Source organism: Ictidomys tridecemlineatus, chromosome Y, assembly GCF_052094955.1.
Source record: "Ictidomys tridecemlineatus isolate mIctTri1 chromosome Y, mIctTri1.hap1, whole genome shotgun sequence".
Classification (NCBI taxonomy): domain Eukaryota; kingdom Metazoa; phylum Chordata; class Mammalia; order Rodentia; family Sciuridae; genus Ictidomys; species Ictidomys tridecemlineatus.
The window spans coordinates 27,519,628-27,545,419 of record NC_135494.1 but is presented as its reverse complement, the minus strand read 5'-3'; the positions used below and the strand labels follow the sequence as shown (position 1 = coordinate 27,545,419).

At 39.0% G+C, this 25,792-nt stretch overlaps 1 pseudogene; it reads left to right on the top strand.

The window, feature by feature from the left end:
• The first annotated feature begins 1,208 nt into the window (after positions 1–1,208).
• LOC144371911 (protein transport protein Sec61 subunit alpha-like) overlaps positions 1,209–25,792 on the top strand; it is a 611,699-nt pseudogene continuing 587,115 nt past the window's right edge.

Below are 25,792 nucleotides of genomic sequence, written 5' to 3'. Positions count from 1 at the left end.
TTTTAGAAAACAACATTGTTTTACCAAGCTCTTCTGCACATGAAACTGTCCATATAAAAGTAACTTTAAACAAAAGACTTACTTGAGAGCCACAAAAATCTCCTAACATTGCACATTGCAACCTTAGTAGGTAACTATGGAAGAAGCTGTATAATGTTGCAAAATCTATAGCCTAATGGCACAATGAACAATAATGTACTACTGAGGCCAGTGACCTAATGTAACCTACTACTATAAGTAAAGCCGGCAACTTGGAAAAGGAGACTTTCTGCCATTCTGACATTCTGCCTCTGCACCTTGCTTCTGTCTCTTCTTCTTTGTTTACACAGGATTTAAAGTACCATGCAGAGCATATGGACTTAAGAGAACTTTCCAACAAAACCCAAAAGAAGACAAATTCTTTACAACAGTACCAACAACATTCTCCAGAATAGACAATAAGTCAGAAAACAAATCTTAATAAATTTTAGAAGCTAAAACTTATTTCAAAAATTTTTTTCTGAATACAATGTAATAAAACTGAAAACCTATAACAGGAGGAACTTCAGAAACATCCTGCAAGTCTGCAAATGTAACAACAAGCTCTCAAATACCCAAGAGTTGATGAATAAATAGAAGAAAATTTTTAAAAAAATTTAGAAAAATGATGATAGAAACACAAAATTAAAAACCCTATAGCATAGAGCAGAGGCAATTTTAAAAAGATTAGATCAGTGCATACCTACATCAAAATAGAAAACAACCAAGTCTTCCATTTCAAGGAGGTAGAAAATCAAGAACAAGCCAGACCCAAAACTAGTAGAAGAAAAACTACTAAACATCAGAGAAGAGGTAAATAAAATAAAGACTAAAATATTATTTTAAAAATATCAACAACAGAAAAAATTATTTATTTATTTGTTTATTGATTTATTTATTTTTTCATTTATTCATTTACTTATTAATCCCTAGGATAAAGCAACCACTCACTGAGAGATGTCTCCAGACTTAATTATTTTTAATTAATTAATTAATTTATTTATTTATTAATTTATTTATTTATTTTGTGGAGAGAAAAGGTCCCCTAGAGTGGCTCAGTGTCTCACTTTTGCTGAGGCTGGCTTTGAACTTGCCTTCCTCTTGCCTGACAATCAGGATCTAAACTGTTCATTTCAAAGGTAAAGAGCACAGCTTTGCCATTGAAATCACTTCATCAGTGAGAAGTTATGATGCTGTAATATAAGGATTCTCAGACGTGATACCTACAAACATCTTCACATTGGCTTTCTCCACAGAAAGGCTGAGACTCACTTTTCTGGACACTGCTTGGTGCATGGTTTGGCTTCTCTTTTTTGGGGGGAGGGTGTCTGCTGGAGACTAAACCCAGAGCATCATACATCCTTGGCAAGTGCTTCTCCATGGATCTTTACCCCAAGCCCTCCTTGGCCTTTCTTGGTAATCAGAGAAAGGGTCTGTGTGACTCCATTTGTATTGATTTACTGGGAAACTTTATGTCCTCTGATTCCACCTCTTCTGAAAATCCAGTTGAAGGAGAAGGTGCTGTGAACAGCCATCCTGCTCTTATTGTTCTTAGTCTGCTGTCAAGTCAATCTGGTCTCCTGTGCTGGCATTGGGGTAGGAGGGAGAGGAAGGACACAGGCGCCACTCCTTTGGTTTCTGCTTGTTTCCAGATACTTTATTTGGTATTATGGCCTCAGATTCTATGGACGTTTTTTACTAGATGAGGGATTCTGGCCTCAAACAGAGGGAGGCTCAGAATCACTCTGCTTCTTCTCTGCTGGACCAGCACCGTTTAGTTGAATGACAGCCTTTCTGTGGAGCTCAGAGAATGGGCAGCTCCGTTGCCTGGAAAGTCTTCATGAGCCATGTGGAACAGCCTGATCAATGGTGAATTTAGCCTGGGCAACTCCATCTTTTTTGGAGTTGAGTTTGAATGCAATACAAAACCTGGAAGAGCAAGATAAGTCTCTGCTTGAGAATTTCTGAAAACTTGAAAAAACTATAGAGTGTTTGAAATTCCTGAAACAAGATGGTGAGTCCACCTAGAACATTCTCTAGAACTTTTCATTGGTTTTTCAGCTGCATCTTTTTCATATCTACAGGTGAAATATATGGATCAAAACCATGAGTGACAGTGGAGGGTCTACTCTAACCAATCACCTGTGGTCTGGAAATAATAAATGTTTATGGTGCAATTGAAGGACATAGTTTAAAAATGGGGTTCCAGTGAGGTTCCAGTCACTCAGAATCAGAGCTCATCTGTACATGATGGAAAGGGAAGGGTGATTCCCAATTAGATTCAGTTGTGCCTGTGCCAGCCCCATCTGCAGACTCAGGAAATGAATGGAATGTTCTCCAGTTTTATGAACTGATGAATAACTGGCCTCTCTGACCTTTGTTCAGCCAGAATGGATTTGTCCATGGAGATGGAAATGCAGCAGGCTGTTGTGGGGTACGTGACTTTCGAAACAGAATGACATGAGGTCTGGGAGGCTAGACAGAGGGACTAAGTTGTGTTATAATCTTTGGTTATGGAGGGTTATTCTATAATTGCTGCCAGCAACTTGAAGCCCATCCAGTGTGGATAAGTGGGTCACAAGCAATTCTGTAGGCTCATTTTTATTAAATGATGTTTTGCTTTCCTGAGATCAAAGTAGCTTTGTGGCTACCTCTTTTCTTTGACACACTCATGGAGCTGGGCATCTCTGTAATTGTCACCTTGGGCCTCATAATGCAGATCTTGGCTGGCACCAAGATGATTGAAGTAGGTGACACTCCAAAAGATCAAACACTCTTCAACAGAGCCCAGAAGTGTAAGAAAGATCATCGGTACAGTTGTGGTATCTAGTTGAGAATTTGAATTGGCTCTAAAATTGGGGGCATTAAAATGGCCCAGTTTGGCCTGTGTGCTTGGCCTGCCAAACCTGTAGGTGCTCCATGGTCTGTTAGTGAGAGATCACTTCTGCAAAGTACTGGGTATAAGGGAAGGCCAGGCAGGCAGTGGAGGGCACAAATGGCCCAGAGGATGGACTTGAAGGATCAGGACATGGAGGTCACCTCTTCACCACCCATGATTTTCCTACCTCACAAAGAAGGTGGAATCTACTTCATAGCTGTCATAAGAATTCAATTAAATCCAGGTGCTGTGGAGTACACCTGTAATTGCAGCAGCTCTGGAGGCTGAGGCAACTTTGAGGCCAGCCTTAGCAACTTAGTGAAGCCCTAAGCAACTCAGTGAGACCCTGTCTCTAAATAAAATTTAAAAAATGGCTGAGGATGGAGTTCAGGGATGAAGCACCTCTACTTAGTCCTCAGTACTAAAAAAAAAAAATAAGAAAGGATTACGTTGAATAATCACTCTCACAGTGCCTATAGCATAGTAGTTATTTAGCAAGTGCTATTTTTCTTCTGCAATTAAAAAGTATTTAATGTGCTAAAAGGTGATCCTCTCAGTCCAGCTCTGCTGTTGATTAATTTTTTGATGTGGAAGAAATTTATATAATAGTTCTGGAGTCTCCATTTCTACATGCTGTTAAACTAGGTTAAGAGTATTGGCCATATCATAAGATAGGCAGCCCCAATAATTGGGACACGCCTCAGAATCAGCCAAGCCTAGCTCTTTTAACAGGAAAGTATTATTTAGAAAACAATATATATAAATTTTTAGTTTGCCATCTTCAATATAGCATGCCTTAGAGATCTTAAGTTAGAAGATTAAATAATTGAGTGAGAAATCCATCTAACTTAAATTTGTGAGTTTCAGATACAAATCAAGATTGTAAAATATATTTATGTATTAATGCATCAATCATTAATGAATTAAGTAATGCATTATTAAATATTAATTAATGCATTTATTATTCAATGCCTTAAATTAATGCATTATTATTCTAAAGCACTACTGATTGTTTTTTTTTATTTTTATTTTGTAAATTTTAAAATAGACTTGGATTAGTACCATAGTGCATGACTCTAATCCCAGCAGCTCCGGAGGCTGAGGAAGGAGAATTTTGAGTTCAAACTCAGCCTCAGCCACAGTGAGGCCCTCAGCAGCTCAATGAGACCCAGTCTCTAAATAAAACACAAAATAGGACTGGTGATGGGGCTCAGTGGTTGAGTGCCCCTGAGTTCAATCCCTGGTACCAAAACAAAACAAACATAAACACAAAATTTGCATTATTTTTCTAATGCCCAAATTGGGGTATTATTTTCACTTTCTCTTTTTGTTTTTAATATTAATTTTTGCAGACCTTGAAATTGAGCCCAGTGCCTCTACCACTGAGCTATAGTCCCAGATGTTTTCTCCTTACCCTTGACAATTTTTTAAAATGTTTTTCCAACTTAAGAATTCAAGATCATTTAAAAAAAAAAGAATTTAAGATGACTGGGCTGAGGTTTAGTAGAGCAGTTGCCTTCTGTCCACAAGGCCCTGGGTTCAATCCCTAAAGCCACAAAAAAGACCAAAGGTGCTTTCACCAGTAAGCCTCTGAGTTCTCGTGTGCTTTGACATATGACAGTTGGACACTCCTCACCAAGTCCTCAGGGGCAGTGTCAGTATTTGTCATCTGTGTTCCTGCCACTCTCTGCTCAGGGTTTTTTTAAAATTCTAGTGTTGGGCATGATCATCACGATTGGCCAGTCCATCATGGATATGATGACAGGCATGGACAGGGACCCCTCAAAAATGGGCGCTCGGATCTGCCTGCTGATAACCACTCAGGTGGACCTCCACTCGCACCCCGCGTCTTGAGTGACCCTGCACTCCCTCTTCCTCCTCAGCAGTACTCAGCCATAGCTGGGGCCAGGCCAGGCTCAGGGCTGGGATCAGGGCTAAACATTGTCCTGAGCAGGGTGAGGTCCCAGCTTGGAGGCTGGGCACCACCCCGAAATAAATCAATCAAATAAAGTCCCATCTACAATGAGTAATATTAAAATCAATAAAGGCATGCTGTCCACCTGCAAACCTGAAAACAATTAAAAAACAAAAAAAAATATAGGGGCCAGGGCTGGGGCTCTGTGGTAGAGGCTCTCACTTGGCATGAGGCCTTGGGCTCCATCCTCAGGACTCAATAAAAATAAACAAAGATGTTGTGTTCACCTTTAACTAAAAAATAGATTAAAAAAATAGAGAATCAAAAAACCCTGGCATTGGCTTCTGAATTCCCATGAGGCACATTGAGAAAGGTCTCTTATTTGGTTGTAATAGCAGAGAGCCCAGTCATTGAAGATGGAAGGAACCAGGGCCCTGGGGCCAGTAATACAGAGTTCACTTTTATTAATTTATTTATTTTAATTCTGCAGTTCCTTGTGGTGGGCTTGATCATCTACCTTTTGGATGAGCTTCTTTAGAAAGGGCATGGCCTGGGCTCTGGCTTCTCCCTCTCCATCTCAAGCAACATCTATAAAACCATCCTGGGGAAAGTGTTCAACCCTACCACCATCAACACAGACAAAGATAAGGGCCCTGCCTCCCTTTGGGCACTTCTGCAGGAAGTTTTTATGCACGCAGAGTATTCCTCTGGGGGAAAATGTCTGTTTCAGAAATATTTTTTTCTTAATTTTTAGTGGGAAAAGTTTTAAAAATATAGCTGAGTGCAGAAACTCAAGCCTGTCATCCTAGCAGCTCAGGTAGCTGAGGCAACAGGATCACAAGTTGGAGGCCAGCCTCAGCAACTTAGTGATGCCCTAAGCAACTCACTGAGCAACTGTCTCTTAATAAAATATAAAAATGGCTGGGAAAAGGGCTCAGAGGTTAAGTGATCCTGGGTTAAATCCCTAGTACCAAATAATGATAGTGATAATAATCATAATCATAATCATAATAACACCTCTTATAAAAATATTTCAAGGACAGTTTACATGCCACAGAGTAATCCTGCCTCATATTTCTTAGCAGGAACCTGCACTGCAAGGATAAAGAAGTGTTGATTTCAGCAAATTGTCTTCTGCTGGACATTTCAGGCCTTTCTCAGTCATAGTTAGCATCAAAGTGACTATCCTTGGGCAATCATCTGCTCATGTTCTAGCAGTTGTTCTTAGAAAATAAGATTTTAAAAATGAAATTGCTACACCAAACCACTTGTTCAGGCAAGCATCAGTTAGTGCAATGATTACAAGTTCAAAGAAGCTTTGGCAAATAAGTGAAACCCTGTCTCAAAAAGGGCTGGGGTAAAACGACTGTTTCTGGGTTCAGTCCAAAGTATTGCCAATTTGAGGTGGAAGGCACTGGGGATTGAACTCAGAGACAGTTAACCCCTTAACCCCATCCTCAATACTCTTTTATATTTTATTCAGGCACAGGGTCTCGCTGAGTTGCTTAGAAGCCCAATTTGGAGGAGATTAGCCTCCAATTTGCAATCCTCCTGCCTTAGCCTCCAGAGCCACTGAAATTACAGGCATGCACCATGACACCTGTCTTACAAATCTTAATTAAATAAAAATTGAAAAACATGTCAGGCTTCTTAGGTGAGGGAAATTGACTTTTTTTTTTTTTTTTGGCCTCTGAACCCTGAATCTGTTATTTGCTGGGAAGTCTCTCTCTTGAAAATATTTGTGTGCGTTTTTGTGTTTTCTTGAAATTGACTGTGGAGCTTATTCTTGGCCTCCAGTGCCACATAATCAAATTGAGATAACTGCAGACAGGTCTCTGCAGAGGGTCTGAGGGATCCCATGGAAAAGACAAAACCTCGGAAAGGAAGGTCGGGGACACTTACAGAAGAGTAGGCAAAGGGACATGAGACTCTTCCTAGAATTTAAAAAAATTATATGGTGAATTGAGGATCTGGGGGTGAAAAGCAGCTGGACCCCAGCCATGGATGTGGGGGCAAAAGCTGTGTAGGAGTTGTGGTGTCCGCCAAGACCTCCTGGCTTGAGGGGGGCTGCATTCAAAAGGAGCAGAAGTAGTGGTGGCCACAGGGGGCTAGTAAGTGAAGGCTTGGGCTGCTGCAGCTAGCCAGATGTTCACTTTGCTTTAGAGCAGAATAGTGAGTGAGGGGACAGATTTAGAAGGAATGATTAGCTGTCCCTGAAAGACTGACTGAGAAAATGGCTGGGGAATTGGCACAGCAATCCAGCCTGAGCCAGCCAGTGTCACCTCAGAGTGAGGGCCTCAGGACTTAGAGAGATAAAGGTCACAGACAACCGAGACATGGATGTGGCTGCCCTTGGCCACCTCTGGGACCTGGCTGGAGCAGAGGGGCTACCTGGGCGTCTTTCAGTGGTGCTGTAAGGATCCAAAATGGTGGACCAATGGGAACACCCCCAAGAAGGGCAAGAAGATGGTGGAGCAGGCACAGGTAGCTTGTAGTTGGAAGGGCCAACTAATACCAGGAGTGCCACCCCAGCTCAGCTTGTGACCTGGAAAGTGGGGTGTGGAAGAGCCACTAGGGTGCATAGTGTAGCTTGTCCTTCTTCACTGAGGTGGGGGACAGTCCAGGCTGGGAGTGAGGTGGACAGTACAGATGCCACAAGACTCTCACCCCCAGGCAACACTAGCGCATAAAACTAATCAAGTTCCCAGATATCCGCGGGTAGTGATTTGCAAGAAATGACCATGGTAAACATTCAGAAATCTTCTAAGGCCCTCATTCTGCCATTGCTGTGACTCAACTTTCATTCCAGACACTTGTCAGAAAGGTGCTGTTAAGCACCAGAAGCTTCTGTGGGTGCTAAGAATACAAAGGGAGATAACATAAGACATGTGAGTGTCAGTGTCATCCCAGGGCCCTGGGCCAGAGTAGAGCAGAGAAGGAAGATGGGGCGACTGGAGAAGAGTGTTATGGGTCCATCCTAGAAAAGCTGGCAGGTGCAAAGTCCCCAGGGCAGAGATGAGCTGATGTGTTTGAGCATTGGCGTGTGGCTTAGTGGAGAAAGTTAGGGGAGTTCAGAGAGGTCATTGGTGGCCAGAGAAGCCAGTACAAGTCTCTGCTTTCACCCCTTGTGTTTGCTGAACTTCCTCCTTTGCAAAATGCTCAAGCTTTAATGTCTCCAGATTCTCAACCACAGGGACATCAGCTGTTGACCCACGCAGCCAAAGGTGGCAGGGAGAGGGGCTGTCAGAAGACCACCACATGAATGCCAGGGGCCAGGGAATGCAAAGAAAATTTATGTCACAGAAATCCTGTCCATGTGGTTTATAGGACAGATGGCCCATCTGAGTGGCCGTCCAGAAGGTGACGCGAGTCCTCCTGTCCCAACTCTGGGGAGACAGGAAAATGCTGTCACAAGGAGAGATTGGGATTTCTTAGTCCCCAGCCATTAGCTACTCTGCCCACAGATGCCACATTTAAGGAAGCACCTAACTGGCATCAGGGGCCATGGTAACAGTGTTTACCACTGTGCTTTGGTTCTAAAGTGAGTCTCATGCCATTTCTGAAGTGCTCTGACCTTAGTGCCCTGTGCTTCAGTGACCCTAGCCATTCTCTTGGGCACCTAATCTGTCAGCCAAGGAGCTCTCCTGGCCACAGAGCAGGTGTTGCTCCTCGGCATCTGTGCATCTTGCTCATGACCAAGTTTCTCACCCACAAATCTCCTCCCCTGGGTCCTTTCCCAAATTTTGTGCAGGTTTTTTTTTTTTGTAAAAGGGACTGAACCAAGGGGTCCTTGACCCCTGGTTTCTGTTCCACTCCTATTTAGAGCCAGGGTCTCACTGAGCTGCTTAGGGCCTTTCTAAGTGTCCAACACTGGCCTCCAACTTGCCATCCTCCTTCCTCAGCCTCCTGAGCTGTGGGGTGACAGACAGGTGTCATCGTGCCCAGCTGCAATAACAGTCTTTGATCTGTTCTAAGTTCATCTCAAAGCTTAGGTTCAGTAGATGCAACATCCCAGAACTTATTTTTCTTCTTCCCAGGACACGTCTTTTGGAAGCCCCACCTGTGCCTATGCAGTTGATGTCCTGTGTTACTACCTGTCTCTGCCAGAGTCTTTTGGCTCTGTGTTGAAGGACCCTGACAATGCAGTAGTATACTTAATGTTCATGCTGGGATCCTGTGCCTTCTTCTCTATGATCTGTGTCGAACGGAAATTCTTAAAGTGTCACTCAGCTTATTGCTTGGTCAAAGTGAAGGATTGTCATGCAGATGGGCCACCCACCTTGCTGAGACATTTCAGAGCACTAAGGACAGACTGGTGGAGCTCAGCTGTCAGCAGCAGGTCTGAGAACCTGAAGCAAGAGTGGAAAATTACACATTGTCTGGTCTCCTTACAGCATCTTGTTGGTCCAGGGATGCTTAACCTCTGAGCCATCCCCCAGCCCTTGTTAGATTTTATTGTGGAGTCAGAGTCTCGCTGAACTTCTCAGGGCCTTGCTAAGTGGCTAAGGCTGGCCTCGGAATTGCAATCCTCCTGCCTCAGCCTCTCAAGCCGCTGGAATGACAGGGGGTGCACTCTGGGCACTTAGGGCATTTTTAAAGTCTGGGTAAAGATGTATAGCTACAGAAAGAGCCATTTAAGTGACTAGCAGCTTGGGCCCTTTTCCTCTGAACCCACCTCTGAGCATATCCTCTTCTCTGAGCATCATGCAGGTGGCCAAGCAGCTGAAGGAGCAGCAGATGGTGATGTGGGGCCACTAGGAGACATCCAAGGTGCATGAGCTCAACCAGCAAGTGTATTACCCAACCCCCAGTCAGCAGTTGCGGATCTCGGGCCTCGAGCACCAGTAGGCCTAGTGGTCTCCAGTGTCCATGTGTCTCATTCTCAGATGACAGGGTAGAAAATGTCTCTCTGTCATTGGATATTTATGAACCTGCTAAGTGCTGATTGCTGGGAATATGGAAAAATATGCATGCTGCCTTCAGAAGAAAGCCAGGAGCATGCAGCCTGGTGACCCAGAATGGGACACTCTAGGGATGGTGCTGGCAGCAGGGGACCCTCACCTCACAAACTTGGATGCGACAGAAGAGATCCCAAATGTAGGGGACAGGGTAAACATTCCATTAACAAGGAGTTGTACTTGCCTAATAACTTCTTGACTACCTGCCTCTGACTTTTGTGCACTAGAAATATAGCTTTGTGCTTTAGATTTCTTTGTAGTTAGACCATCAAAGCTTGGTCTGCATCTATGGGAACAGGAGGACACGGTTTCATATTTTCCAATACAAACAAGAGGCAATAGAGCTGAATCCTCTCTTTGTAGGTAACTGTGACCATTGGGATATGAATGTCTCCCTGAGTGTATTGTTGCCACAGTTTGGCAGGGCACAAAATCACGAGCCACTCAAGAAGGAACAAACTTTATTTTAGAAACTGATTCCAATTCCCTTTAAGCTCCCAGAATGATTGCCAACCGACCCACGCAGCATTCTCCTGGACTCCCACAGGAAAGTCCCTCCTCCGAAATTCCTTTTTACCGCACTTCCCCAACCAATGGGAACTCTCCAGGAGTCCTGTAGGAGGCTGAGGTGGACAGCAGGAGTCCAATATCCATAAGAATACAGATCTTACCATATTCATATCATCTCAATGGTTTGCTGGTGTCACCTTTCAATCAAAAATGTGGTGCATCATATTACTTCACTGTGGCTCTTAGCATCTTCCCCCTTCTGTTTAATTAAGCAAAAAGCAATGTGGCTAGGGACCGTGCCTGTTAGGATTGTCCAATTAAACATATGGTTCTTACCTGTCATCAGATGAACTGACCTCTAGGCGTCAGCCACCTGTCTTAGGTTGATACTATTGCAATTGGATCATACCCATCACTGACTACCGGTACAGCATATAGCCATACTTGTGGATAGGCCTATGCACCAGTGGGGGGGTAAGGTTCTTTGCCTCAACTCTATTGTCCCCCCAAATTAGACCATCACTAGTAGAAGGGAGGAGAATACAGAAAAGCCATGTCACCAAGCTAATTGATGGCTCCTTAGAAAAAATTGCATCACTGGTGACACATCAGCAAAAATACACCAGCACTACCATAATTCACTGCATCAACAGATAGGTCACAATGCATACGAGTGATGCATAGTCCAGGCAAGATCTGCAAGCAGTTCAAAGTGAAGAAATCTATAAATATTTCCAATTCATCCCAAAATAAATATACTCGCTGAATGAGCATTACTTGTTCAGCTATTATTCATTGATGCACCAGTTTATACAGTTTGTTGAAATAAATATCAAAGAAAGTATAGTTTGGTTTCATCTTTGTCTTCACTGGCACTGGGATGAAGATAGCAATTCTGACAGTGATGCTAAAAAATTATGTAACATACAAACAGGTACTAAGAAAACTATTTTTTGAACAATTTACATTATCCTGAACAAAATTATTAACTATAATGAAAAGGAAAGGTGAAAGTAAACAAAAGATCTGTTAACCTGCTTATTTATACACATATTATAATAATCCTTAAAAGTTGTTTACCCAATTTTAATTAAACCTTTAAAATCACGTAAATAATAAAAAAAACTTTATTTTTTTATAAAAAAATTCATTATTCATGAGCACTCCTCACATATGATATATGGACATACACACATACAGACATACAACACAAAACAGAAGTGTGCACACGTAACATACAACACATAAGACAATAGTAAAGGCCTTATAGCTTTACATAGGTGAAATTTCCATTGCAATGTTCAAAAACTCCTCAGTCAAAAAATAAAACTGATCAGAAAACATTAACCTACGTCTCTATGAGCTCAAAAATAAAATAGAACTTTATGATGTGGGAAAAAGCAATAATAAAATATATATTGAAATAGGCATATTGGTGAATCATGTTATAGATGTAAGAATAGCAGAGCTGGAGCTCTGGATATAAGCTGTTATGGATTTTAATCTAATCATCTTCTTTTTGGTCTGTAGAAATTGTTTTGGTTAATCTTTCTGGAATCTAAATTGGCTGCTGTTCTTCCTGTGTAAACACAAAAACAGAATCTCGACTGAAGACAATCACTGGGTCAGGACCTTCCCATTGTTCTGTTAGAATATACTTCCAAAGTACCTTACGCTTATGTACATTTTTTGGAAACAAATGTTTGTCTGCAGCATTAAACCCTGATGAATCCATATTTTAAAAGTTTAGAGTAAAAAGTTTTTGAGTTTATATTTGGGGGATATATACCCCTTTCCAATTCCCTCTTTTTGCTTTAATAAGTACATTTTAAAAGTTTGATGAGCCCTTTCAACTATGCTTTGTCCCTGTGGATTGTATGGAATTCCTGTTATGTGAGTAATACCAAATGATGAGCAAAATTGTTTAAAAGAGGTGAAAGTATAACCAGAATCATTATCTGTTTTTAACTGTTTTGGTATGCTCACAGTGGCAAAAATTTGTAAGGAATGAGCTATAACATCTTTAGTTTTTTTTTTTTTCTGGCATGAAGAAAGCCCATCAAAAATCTGAAATAAGTATCAACTGTAACATGCAAATATTTTAATTTTCTAAATTCTGGCAAGTGTGTGACGTTTATCTGCCAAAAATGGTTAAGTATCAGTCCTCTGAGATAGAATCCAAGATTAACTTGTGGTAAAAATTGTTACAAAATTTTGACATTGTTTTATTATATGTCTGGCTTGTTGTTTAGTTATTTTAAAATGCTTTTGTAAAGTATTAGAATTGACATGGAACGTTTTATGAAATTTTATAGCTTCTATTGTGGAGAAAATATGTATTTCATGTGTAGATTTATCTGCTAATTAATTGCCCAAATTATGTGCTGCAGGCAATCCTGTATGTGCCCTGATATGTCCTATAAAAAACTTGATATTTTTTTTTTTGTCTCAGATTAGACTATGTATAGTAGAAAGCAAAGAGAAAAGAGTAGAGCAAGGGGAAATCCTATCAGCATCCTCAAGGGACACTATAGCATTAACTATATACTGACTATCAGAAAATAAATTAAATACAGAATTTAATTTATTTAAATCACAAAATCTTTTAATACTGCATTAAGCTCTACCTTTTGAGCTGATTCTTTGGGTACTAAAAATGTAAAAGTTTGATCAGGGGTAACTACTGCTGCTGTACCATTATTTGACCCATCATTTAATATATTGGGAGCATTCATGATAGGTTTTTTTGTCATTTTTGAAAAAACGACAGGATGCTTAGAAAAAAAAAAGACAACAAAGGACTAGATGGTAAGTGATTATCAAATGAAACATTAGATTTACAAATGATTATTGCACAAGTATTTAACTCATTAGCTAACTCATCAATTTGATTTATAGTATAGGGAGCAATAATTTTATTGGGAGAAATTTCAAACACTCCATTTTTTGCTCTTATTCCTTTGAGTATTAATTGTCCTACAGCCTCAGGATACCTAGTAAGAATAGTGTTAGGAGAATAAAATAAATATATCTATAATAATGCACCTTCTTCCAAAAATACTCCAGTAGGAAATTTTTTTTGGTAGTACAATAAATAATAAAGGCAAACTTATATCAATTCTATCCAAATGCATTTTTCCATATATGTTTCAATGATTTTTAATTCCTTTCTTGTTTTAGGAGTTTACATCTGGGGTGAATTTGGATCTGATGGATCTTTTATAATATCAAATAAATGTCCTAGCTTTCCTGTTGCTATGCCTAGATAAGCCCTTATCCAATTTATGTCTCCCAGTAACTTTTGAAAGTCATTAAGTTATTTGAGTTGATCTACTCATATTTGAATTTTTGGTGGATGTACCATGGTTGAGGATAATAGAACACCTAAATAATTAATTGGAAGATTTAATTGTACTATATCTTTTGCTATCTCTAGATTATAATATTTTAATGAATTTGTAAGTATGACATAATATTTCAGCAATGTGTTTTTATCTTTATGTGCCAATAACACATCATCTATATACTTAAATATTTGTACTTCAGGATTTTGATTTCTAAGTGGCTGGATTGCTTTGTTAACATAAATTTGACACATAGTTGAACTACTATTCATCCCTTGAGGCAGTAGTTTCCATTCATATCTCTGATCAGGACCTTCATGATTCAGTGCAGGGATAGTAAATGCAAAACGTGGACTATCCTCAGGATGAATTGGAATTGAAAAATAAAAAACAATCTTTAATATCTATAGCAAAAACATACCAGGTTTTTGGTAAAGCAGACAATTGGTGAATCCCTGATTGAGCAGGTCCCATAATAACCATCTCATTATTAATGGCTCTTAAATCTTGCAATAATCTCCAATTACAAGATTTCTTTTTAATGACAAAATGAGAGTATTATGGGGAGGTCCGGAGGGTTGTATATGTCCCTCCACTAATTGTTGTTTGACCGGGTCATGGGATACTTGTATCTTTTCTTTAGTCAGGGGCCACTGAGGAAACCATATTGGTCTTTCTGATTTCCAAGTAATTTTGATTGTCTCAGTGGCCCTTTCTGAATGCCCAATCCATGTCTATTTATTTCTTAATCTATTTGAATTGGTGCTGTAATACCTTGTTCTTTTTCTCTCATTTTTTCCCTAAAGCCTTGTCTAGCCCTAGTAGTGGGAGTGTTAGGATTGATATTATTTGTTAATGTCAAACCTAATTGATCTAGGAAATCTCATCCCCATAAATTTATAGGAAGATTATCCAATACATAGGGCTGTATAGTTTCTTCACATCCTTGAGCATTCTTCCAATCTAATACCATTGCACTTCTATCGGGATTATTTGTTACTCCTAGACCTCGAAGCATTTGAGTGGCTTATTGTAATGGCCAGTGTTCTGGCCATTCTTGACGAGATATGATGCTAAGGTCAGCACCTGTGTCCAGTATCTCTTTAAATTTATGTCCTTGAATTTTTAGTTCTAGCATTTGGTGAGAATCTAAATTTAAAGACAGCATAGCCCAATCTACACCCATAGAGCCTAATCCCCTGGAATCTCTTTCTACAAAAAGATTTTAATTTATTATGCAGGCTGGGTATTATTAATAACTGTGCTATTATATCTCCTGGTGAAATTACTGATGTATCTCTTGGAGAACTAGCTATAATTTTTACTTCACGTTCATAATCGGTATCAATTACTCCAGGGCTTATCATATAATCTTTTAGTGTAAAAGAACTGCATCCCAATAATAAACCTACTGTTCCTTGAGGAAGAGGTCCTTTTACTCCTTTGAAAATGATTTGAACTCCCATCTCTTGAGTTATTACTGCTCTGGTGGAGGCACAGATGTCTGACCATGTGTTTCCTCTAGTTTGTCTGATGAGAGATTTAATGGACAATGTGGCCCGGGCAATAAACTGATGGGGTTGCTGGGTTCCTCCAATGCCCTGTATATTTGTGGTTATGGGCCCCAGAGCATGGGGCCCCCCAGTCCATTTTTTGGCAACGGAGCTTGATGCCTTTCTCCATGATATCATGGTATATTCAACTTGGTCTTTGTCCATTTTTTGATAATGGAGTACCTTCTATGTTGGTTTGAGAATGGCATTCATTAGCCCAATGTCTCCCTCTACTGCATCGCTTGCAAATACCCAGTATTCTATTTTTTTGATACCTAGCTTTGTTAAACCCTCCTTCTATGGGGCAACTCCTTTTAAAATGTCCTGTTTGTTCACAATTGTAGCATGTTTTTGGCCTGGCATCTAAAGCCTGTTATACTGATGCCAAGACTTGCCCTTGTTCATTAATGTCTCTACATAATTTAATATATGTGTTTAAATCTTCATGTCTCCATGGTCTAATGATCTCTCTGTGGCAACAATTAGCTTCGTCATAAGCCAGTAATTTTAAAAATGGAATTGCTTGTTTTGTATCCCCCAAAATTTTAGAAGCTTTTTAAATAAGCCAATCTACAAATTCAGTGTAAGGTTCATTAGATCCTTGTATTACCTTAGATAATTGTCCTTGTAAATTTCCATGCCCCTGTAAAGTTTTTCATGCCCTAACCACATCTACAGCAATTTGTGCAAATAGGCCAGGATCATATTCAATTTGTTGCCATTGACCCTCATAAGGTTTATTCTAACAACATATCTAGATTGCTTTGATAACAAGCTGCTGCATTTCACTTAGCTATATCCACACAAAATTCCTCATTGGCAACCTTCCATAACAAATATTGTTCTCCATTTAGCACAGACACATTAGCACAATCTGCTGACATCATGTCCAAGTTGGTAATAGATTCGACTATGCTCACAATGAAGGATGCTTGCAGGCCATAGGTTGTTATAGCCTCCTTTGTTTCACTGTTTTGAAATCTAAAGCACATTGAATTTGTTTCCTTCCTACCTGTTCAAGTACAGGGCATACTAATCTTTGGGGTCCTGCCTCAGGATTCTGTTCATCAACTATGGGAATTGAGGGCCACTCAGTATAGATGGAGCTGTTGGTTGATTTACACCCTCTGGTGATAGAATAGAGTTAGTAGCAGCCTCCTGTTGTATCTCCCCCCATGATGGTTGTTTGTCTTTTAAGCTTTCTTCCTTTAAATTTCCTCTGTCTGACTTGTTTGAGAGACCTTCTTTTTTGTTTGAACTAACATGTTTTCTACCGTAATTTGGACCTCTAACAACTTACTAAACAGTCTATTGGTTTGTTTTTTAGTAATTTCTAATTTACGATAAAGGTAATGCAACCCAATAAGATAACATAAAACAAACAAAAACAGAATGAAACAAAAATGGAAAAAAAAATTATTGTATGAATTTTATCTTTCTCAGGGATAAAAAACTTCAAAACTTGAGCCAACCATTTTTACCAGTTTGCCTGAGAAAGTTCTGATGATAGGCAGCTTGAATAATAATAATAATAATAATAATAATAATAATAATAATAATAATAATAAATCAAAACAAGAACACATTGTTTTTTGAAAGGGTCACCCATTCTCTCAGGGGCAAGCAATTTTACTCACGTCCAAGATTCAGGCATTCCCTGTACGGGCCACCAGTTGCCGCAGTTTGGCTGGGCACAAAATCACGAGCAACTCAAGCAGGAACAAACTGTATTTTAGAAACTGATGCTGATGCCCCTATGCTTCCTGGACAATTGCCGACCGACCCACGCAGCATTCTCCCAGACCCCCACAGGAAGTCCCTTCCCTTGATTTTTCTCCTACCGCACTTTTCTAAACAATAGGAACTCTCCAGGAGTTCCATAGCAGGCAGAGGTGGACAGCAGGAGTCCAATATCCATTAGAATGCAGATCTTAACATAATCATATCATCTCAATGGCTTTCTGAAATCACCTTACAACCAAAAATGCCATGCATCATATTATTTGGCTATGGCTCTTATCAAATTGTGAAGACATTGGTTCACCCTCCAGTTTTAATGGCATTTTTTGCAACTTCCCTGGAAATTTGGTGTTTGTTTATTAAATACAAAGAGGTCAACTGGGACACAGTGCTGTAGGGAGCTCTGTCACATGGGGTAAGACAGGGTCTGAAGAAAAAAACACAAACAGGGCTACTATACCATATATCTTCCCCACTTGAGTGTAGCAACTCGATTCTGAGCATCAAAACAAATTCTCTCCCTACAACAACATGCCTTTATATTTTAGGGTCTGCTGGCTGCACCTTGTCAGTCACATGTCATTTGGAAGCCAATGACAAAACCACTGGGCCCACCACAGATGTTTGATCACACACAAAACGTTTTCCATAATATAGAAACTTAAGGGCAAAAATAATTCTTTGAACACAATCTGGAATGTATTTGCATCAGTGCAGATGTATATGGATATATGTTCTCTATTGAGGACCCTTACAAAGACATTTTGAAATGGCAAGATGGCTCCTGTCTCTGTTGTGCAGGGTTGCTTGGTAACCATTCTTCATTTGTTAGCTGCTACGTGAGTATTCAGTGGTAGCAGTCTTTTGTTTCTAATGTTATTTCACATTAGCATATTTAGCGGTTCTAAATTCAGTCTTCAAAATATTTTATTTATTTTTTGGGTGGTCCACTTGTACCCATCCTTCAACTTCTGAAGGCTCACTCAGTGTGGTTTTAAGCAGCCAACTATCTTCATAACCAGATTTGCTGAGAAGTCTGTATTTCCTGCAAGCTTTGCACTAATTGCAGGTACTTCCCCTGAGAGAGGGTAGCAGTTACTGGGAGATTTCTCACTTAATGAAACTGCAAACACATCATGCTTTTTTGTCGCACCTCCAGTTCTGTTTCCAGTACTGCCTTAAACACCTTATATCCCAAACATCCACCTATCTGGTCAGAGAAGTCTATGGGTGACTGGAGCAGGTGGCAGGACTTTCAGGAACCTTTGGCCACACTGTCCACACCTATACTGCTGTTGCAGGGAGGTGGGTGGGATTTACTCATCAGGCACAGTTTTGCCCTGGAAATAGGGTTTATCTTAAAACTCAAAATAAAGCATTTTACAATAAATGATGATCTTTTTGCAGTGTGAAAAGTTGTATGAAAGTTAAATATCTCTTTGTGGTAAGGCTTGAGCAGCAAATGTGGGAAAGCAGATAATTTTCCAATGAGGAAATTTAGGTAATTAAGAAAAAAAAAATACCAAGAAGAGTTTAGTTTTGTAATTATGTTTCAATTTCTGTGTATGGATGAGGTGATATTCAATCTGGGGAACAACAATACTTAATTTAGGGAAGGAAGATGCAGAGTTGCAAACGTTTTTAAAATGAAGTTATAGGTGGGTTCTGAGAAAACCATGTTGGCAATGATGAGACAGTGATTATGCGGAGGCTAGTGGGGAGAACAAATTATTAACGGATAGATGATTTTTTCTGCCTGAACCAACCAATTAGATAAGAGTCAAACCATGCTGTCAAAACTACACTATCTTATTAAAATGTGGGAGCTAAGGAGCTTACATATGAAACCAAGCTGCATTTTGAATTTATTGGTCCTTATTCTGCCACTGTCTAGGAAAATTACATGGAGTATTGTTAAATCACTCTCTCTATTGCCTGTTTATTTTTAATTTTTTTTTTATTTTTTGGCAACTCTCCAAATTGTAAAGGGAATTGTTTCTGTAAATAATAGAGGAGATGAAGAGATGATTGTCTGGTTATCTAGTTTTCTGCTTCAGTGGTATCACAAAGTGACCTGGGGAAAATTTAAATATTGTCAAATCTAGGCTTTTCCCTGGAAGTTTATATTTAATACATTCAATAGGCCCTGGACATGGATATTTACAATATTTCCTGAGATTCTGACCCAACTCCTGGAAAAGAATCACTAAATAGATAGTATAATATACAAAACCCAATGCCATAATCTGGCTTGGCACGATTCAGGAGCCACTTGTAAATAGAAACACACTTTATTTTTAGAACCACACACACCAAACAAAACAGCTACTCAGGAAAAACCCTCAGAGCCCAAATGCCACCAACGGCTTCCCACAAGCCTCTCTCAAAACAAAAATCAAGTCTCTCCCACTCCCACAATCCTCCTGCTCTTGAGGCCAATTCGATTGACTTGGTCGCATGGATGGAGCAAAAGACGTCCCCCAATAAGCAGCTCCATGGTCTGAAAGGGCAGGGAATCAGCTCAGTGAGCATCTCCAATGAGAAACACCACAGAGGAGCCAATCAGCTAGATGTTGCTGGGGCCGCTGTGAGCCAATCATCAGCCAGCAGCTAGAAGTTTCCTGGAGCTGGAAGTTTGCTGCCGCCCCTTTGGCTGTAGCTCTCAACATCTCCCCCTCTCTGTTTAAACAACAAGCATGTGGCTTAGGGACCATTCTTGCCTTAGGTTGTCCAATAGTACATATGGTCCTTACCCGATATATGATGAGCTGACCTCAAGGTGTCAGCCTTCTGTCTTAGGTTGGTAACATTTTAATTGGATCTTACCCATCACTGACTACAGGTCCAGTATACAGCCACACTTGTGGAGAGGTCTTTGTACCAGCGGGGGGGCGGGGTGAGGTTCTTTGCCTCACTTCTGTTGGTCCCAAAATTTTAGCTGAATGACACCATCAGCAAAAATACCCAAACACTACTACAACTCACTGCACCAAAAGATAGTTCACAATGTATACAAGTGAGTACACAATGCATATAAGTGACACATAGTCTAGGCAAGTTCTGCAAGTAGTTCAGTGATGGCTATTGCAGAAGCTGTAAATTGGTCTTATTTTTGTCTTCACTGGCATTGGGATGAAGATAGGAATTCTGGCAATAATGGCTAAAGAAAAAATTATGTAACATTCCAGAACGCACTAAAAGAAAACAATTTTCTTAACAATTTACATTATCCTGAAGATAATTATTAAATATAATGAAAAAGCAAGGTGAACATAAACAAACAGATTGGTTAACTTCCTTTTTTGTTCACATATTAAAACAATCCTAGACAGTTGTTTACCCAATTTAAATTAAACCATTTAAATCACGTGATATAAAAAAATTGAATCCATTTTTTCATGAGTGCTCATCATATATGATATATGAACATATGTACACTCAAACATATTACACAAAACACAAGTGTGCACACATAATATAATACATTGCAACACATAACATAATAATAAAGACCTTATAGCATTTTACAGGTGAAATCTCCATTGCAATGTTTTAAAAACTTTATAGACAAAAAATAAAACTAATCAGCAAAACATTAACCTAGGTCTGTATGAGCTCAAAAAACAAATAGAACTTCATGATATGGGAAAGGGCAATAATGAAATAGATATATAACAAAGAATCCTGGCTCTGTTGCAGATGTAAGGATAGCCAAACTGCAGTTTTGGATATCAGTTGTTATGAATTTGAGCCAAATCATCTTCTTTTTGGTCTGTAGAAATCGCTTTAGTTATTCTCTCTGGAATCCAAATCTGCTACTTTTCTCCCTGTTGAAACACACAAACAGGCCCCCAACTCTAGACAATCACTGGGTCAGTACTTTAGTTAATCTCTCTGGAATTCAAATCGGCTGTGGTTCTTCCTGTAAAACACACAAACAGGCCCCTGACTTTAGAAAATCACTGGGTCAGAACTTTAGTTAATCTCTCTGGAATCCAAATTGGCTGCTGTTCTTCCTGTGGAAACACAAAAACAAACCCCTTATTCCAGACAATTACTGAGTCAGGACATTTCCATTCTCCTGTTAAAATATCTTTCCAAAATAACTTGGGCTTAAGTACATTTTTTGGACACATACGCCTTTCGGCAGCACTAAGTCGTGATGAATCCAAATTTAAAAAGTTTAGAGTAAAAAGGGTTATTTTAAGTTTATCTTTGGGGAATATATACCCCTTCTTAATTCAGTCTTTTTTCTTTAATAAGTACATTTTAATAGTTTTATAAGCTCTTTCAACAATGCCTTGTCCCTGTGGATTGTATGGGATTTCTGTTATATGAGTAATGCCAAATGATGAGCAAAATTGTTTAAAAGAGTTTGAAGTATAACCAGGACCATTATCTGTTCTTAACTTTTTTGGAACACCCACAGTGGCAAAATTTTGTAAGCAATGAGCTATAATGTCTTTAGTTTTTTCTCCAGCATAAAGAGAGCCCATCCAAAATCCAGAAGAAGTATCAACTGTAACATGAAAATACTTTTTGTGTTATGTCCATCTGCCAAATTTGCTTAGGTATAAATCCTCTTAAATTGTTTCCAAGATTAACTTTTTGTAAAACGGTCACACTATTTTGACATTCTTTTATTATTCGTCTAGCTTGTTCCTTAGTTATTTTAAAACACTTTTTAAAGTATTAGCATCGACACAGAACCTTCTATGAAAAATTTGTAGCTTCTTCTACTGTAGAGAAAATATGTATGTGATGTGTAGTTTTATCTGCTAAATCATTGCTCAAACTAAGGGCTCCAGGCAATCCTGTATGTGCCCTGTTATGTCCTATAAATAATAGATTTTTTCTGTTCTAGATTGGACTTTGTATAGTGGAAAGCAAAAAGAAAACAGTAGAGGAAGAAAAAATCCTACTAGCATCTTCAAGGGATATTATAGCATTAACTGTATACTGACTATCAGAAAATAAATTAAATACAGAATCTTTAAACGTCACAAAAGCTTGTAATACTGCATTAAGCTCTACCTTTTGAGCTGATTGTTTGGGTACTAAAAATGTAAAAGTTTGATCAGGTGTAACTATTGCTGCTGTACCATTATTTGACCCATCAGTGAATATATTTGGAGCATTGATGATAGGTGTATATTTTGACATTTTTTTAAAAAATTACAGGATGCAATGACCAAAAAGACAATAAAGGATTAGACGGTAAGTGGTTATCAAATGTAACATTAGATTTGCACATGATTATTGCCCAAACATTTAACTCATTAGCTAACTCATCAATTTGATTCATTGTATATGAAGTAATAATTTTATTGGAAGAAATTCCAAACACTCCCTTTGCTGCTTTTATTCCTTTGAGTATTAATTGTCCTAAAGCCTCAGGATATCTAGTAAGAATAGTGTTAGAATAAAATAAATGTATAAATAATAATAGACCTTCTTGACAAAATACTTCTGTAGGAATATTTTTTGTTGGTAGTACAATAAATAAGAAAGAAAAACTCATATCAATTCTATCCAAATGCATATTTTTCATATATGTTTCAATGATTTTTAATGCCTTTCTTGCTTCAGATGTTAACATTTGGGGTGAATTTGGATCTAATGGACCTTTTAGGATATCAGATAAAGGTCCCAACTCTCTTGTTGGTATACGTAGATAAGGCCTTATTCAATTTATATCTCCTAATAACTTTTGAAATTCATTTAGTGATTTGAGTTGATCAACTCATATTTGAATTTTTGGTAGATTGCCCATCGTTGAGGATAATAGAACTCCTAAATAATTACTTGAAACATTTAATTTTACTTTATCTATTGCTATCTCTAGATTATAATTTTTTAATAAGTTTGTAAGTGTGGCATAACATTCTAGCAATGTGTTTTTAGCTTTTTATGATAATAATACATCATCCATATAGTGAAATATTTGTAGTTAAGTATTTTGATTTCTAACTGGATGGATTACTTTGTTAACATAAATTTGACACATAATTGGGCTGTTTGCCATCCCTTGATGGAGTATTTTCCATTCATATCTCTGATCAGGACCTTCATGATTCAGTGCAGGGATAGTAAATGCAAAACGTGGACTATCCTCAGGATGAATTGGAATTGAAAAAAAAAAAAAACAATCTTTAATATCTATAATTAAAACATCCCAAGTTTTTGGCAAAGGAGACAATTGAGGAATCCAAGATTGAGCAGGTCCCATAATAACCATCTCATTATTAATGGCTCTTAAATCTTGCAATAATCTCCATTTACCAGATTTTTTTTTAATGACAAATGGGAGTACTATGGGGAGATACAGAAGGTTGTATATGTCATTCTGCTAATTGTTGTTTGACCAGATCATGGGCTACTTGTATCTTTTCTTTAGTCATGGGCCACTGAGGAACGCATACTGGACTTTCTGATTTTCAAGTAATTTTTATTGTCCCGTTCTGAAAAATCCAACCCATGTCTGTCTGTTCCTTGATCTATTTGTATTGGTGCTGCTATACCTTTTTCTTGTTTTTTCTAGTCTTTTTTTTTCCTAAAACCTTGTCTTGTCATAATAGTGGGTGCATTTTCGTTGATGTTATTTGTTAATTTCAACCCTAATTGATCTAGGATATCTGGTCCCCATAAATTTACGGGAAGATGATCCAATACATATTGCTGTATAGTTTCTTCACATCCTTCAGAATCCTTTCAATCTAATATCATTGCACTTCTATGGGGAACTCTCCACTCCTAGGCCTTGAAGCATTTGAGTGGCTAGTTGTAATGGCCAATGTTTTAGCCATTCTTGACGAGAGATGATGCTAAGGTCTGCACCTGTATCCAGTAGCCCATTAAATTCATGCCCTTAAATATTTCATTTTAACATGGGGAAAGAATCTAAATTTAAAAAAGCATAGCCTAATGTACACCTGTGGAGCCTAATCCCTTGGAAGCCCTTTCTACAGTATGACTGAAAAATTTATCATGTAGGCTTGGTGTTATTAGTAACTGTGCTATTCTGTCTCCTGGTGAAATTACTGATATACCCTTTGGAGAACTAACTATAATTTTTATTTCACCTTCATAATCGGAATCAATTACCCCAAGACTTATCATAAGTCCTTTTAGAGTAGAAGACCTCCGTCCTAATAATAAGCCTACTGTTCCTTTGGAAAGAGGTCATTTTACCCCTGTGAGAATGATTTGAACTCCCATCTCTGAAATTAGTACTGATCTGGCGGAGGCGCAGATGTCCAACCCTGTGCTCATTTTGGTTTGTCTGCTGAGGGATCTGATGGACAATTTGTCATTAGCACTACCCTCATGAGGTTGCTGATTTCCTCCAGTGCTCTGTATATTTGTGATTTTGGGCCCTGGAGCTTTGGGCCGCCCTGTTTATTTTTTGGTAATGGAGCCCGATGCCCTTCTCTATAATTCCATGGAGAAACACCTGGTCCTTGTTCATTTTTTGATAATGAAGTACCCTCTATGGTGGTTTGAAAATGGCATTTATTGGCCCAATGTCGCTCTCTATGGCATCATGGGCCAATACCCGGTATTCTTCTCCTTTTGTACCTAGTTTTATTAAACCCTCCTCCTATGGGGCAATTCCGTTTAAAATGTTCTGTTTCTTCACAATTGTAGCATGTTCTTGGCCTGGCATCTAAAGCCTTTTTACTGTAGCTGCCACAATTTGCCCTAGTTCATTAATGTCTCTGGCATCTAAAGCCTGTTTTACTGCAGCTTCCATGACTTGCTCTTGTTCATTAATTTCTGTACATAATTTAATATATGTGTTTAAATCTTCATGTTTCCATTGTCCAATGATATCTCTGCACCAATGATTTGCTTGGTAATAAGCCACTTGTTTTATTAATGGCATTGCTTTTTTTTTTTTTGTATTCCCAAAAACTCTAGTAGCTGTTTGAATAAGCCTATCTACAAATTCAGCGTAAGATTCATTAGCTCCTTGTATTACGTTAGATAATTGACCTTGTAAACCACCATGTCCTTTTAAAGTGTTCCATGCCCTAAGTGCCTCTACAGCAATTTGTGAGTACACCAGGATAATATGCAATTTGTTGATGCTGATCCTCATAAGGTCCTTTTTCTAACAACATATCTAGATTTCTATGAGGATATCCAACTGCTGCATTTCACCTAGCCGTCTCCTTGCAAAATTCCTCATTGGCATCATTCCATAAAAGGTATTGACCTCCATTTAGCACAGCTTTACACATATTAGCCCAATCTGCTGGCGTCATGTTCGAGTTGTTAATGGATTTGACCAAGCTTACAGTGAAGGGTGCTTGAGGACCATAGGTTGTTACAGCCTTTTTAACTGCTTCACTGTTTTGAAATTTAAAACATGGTAAATTTGATGCCCTCTTACCTCAAATATAGGGCGTGTTAATACTTGAGATCCTGTCTCAGGATCCCAACTATCAACTGCGGGGTTTGGGAGCCTCCCAGCATATGGAGGTGGTGCTCTTGATTGGACTCTTATGCCCTCTGGTGATAGAATGGTGTTAGTAGCAGTCTCCTGTAGAGGTGGCGCTGTTGGTCAGACACTTACTGTTTGGGAGCCTCCCAGCATATGGAGGTGGTGCTCTTGATTGGACTCTTATGCCCTCTGGTGATAGAATGGTGTTAGTAGCAGTCTCCTGTAGAGGTGGCGCTGTTGGTCAGACACTTACACCCTCTTATAGAAAGGTGTTAGTAGCAGTCTCCTGTTGTAACTTTTCCCCTGATGGCTTTTTCTGCTCTAAACTTCCTTCCTATGTCTGACTAGCTCAAAAGACCTTCTCTTTTACTTGAATCTTTTTCTCTTTCTGACTAACTTGAGAGACCTTCTCTTTTACTTGAATCAATAT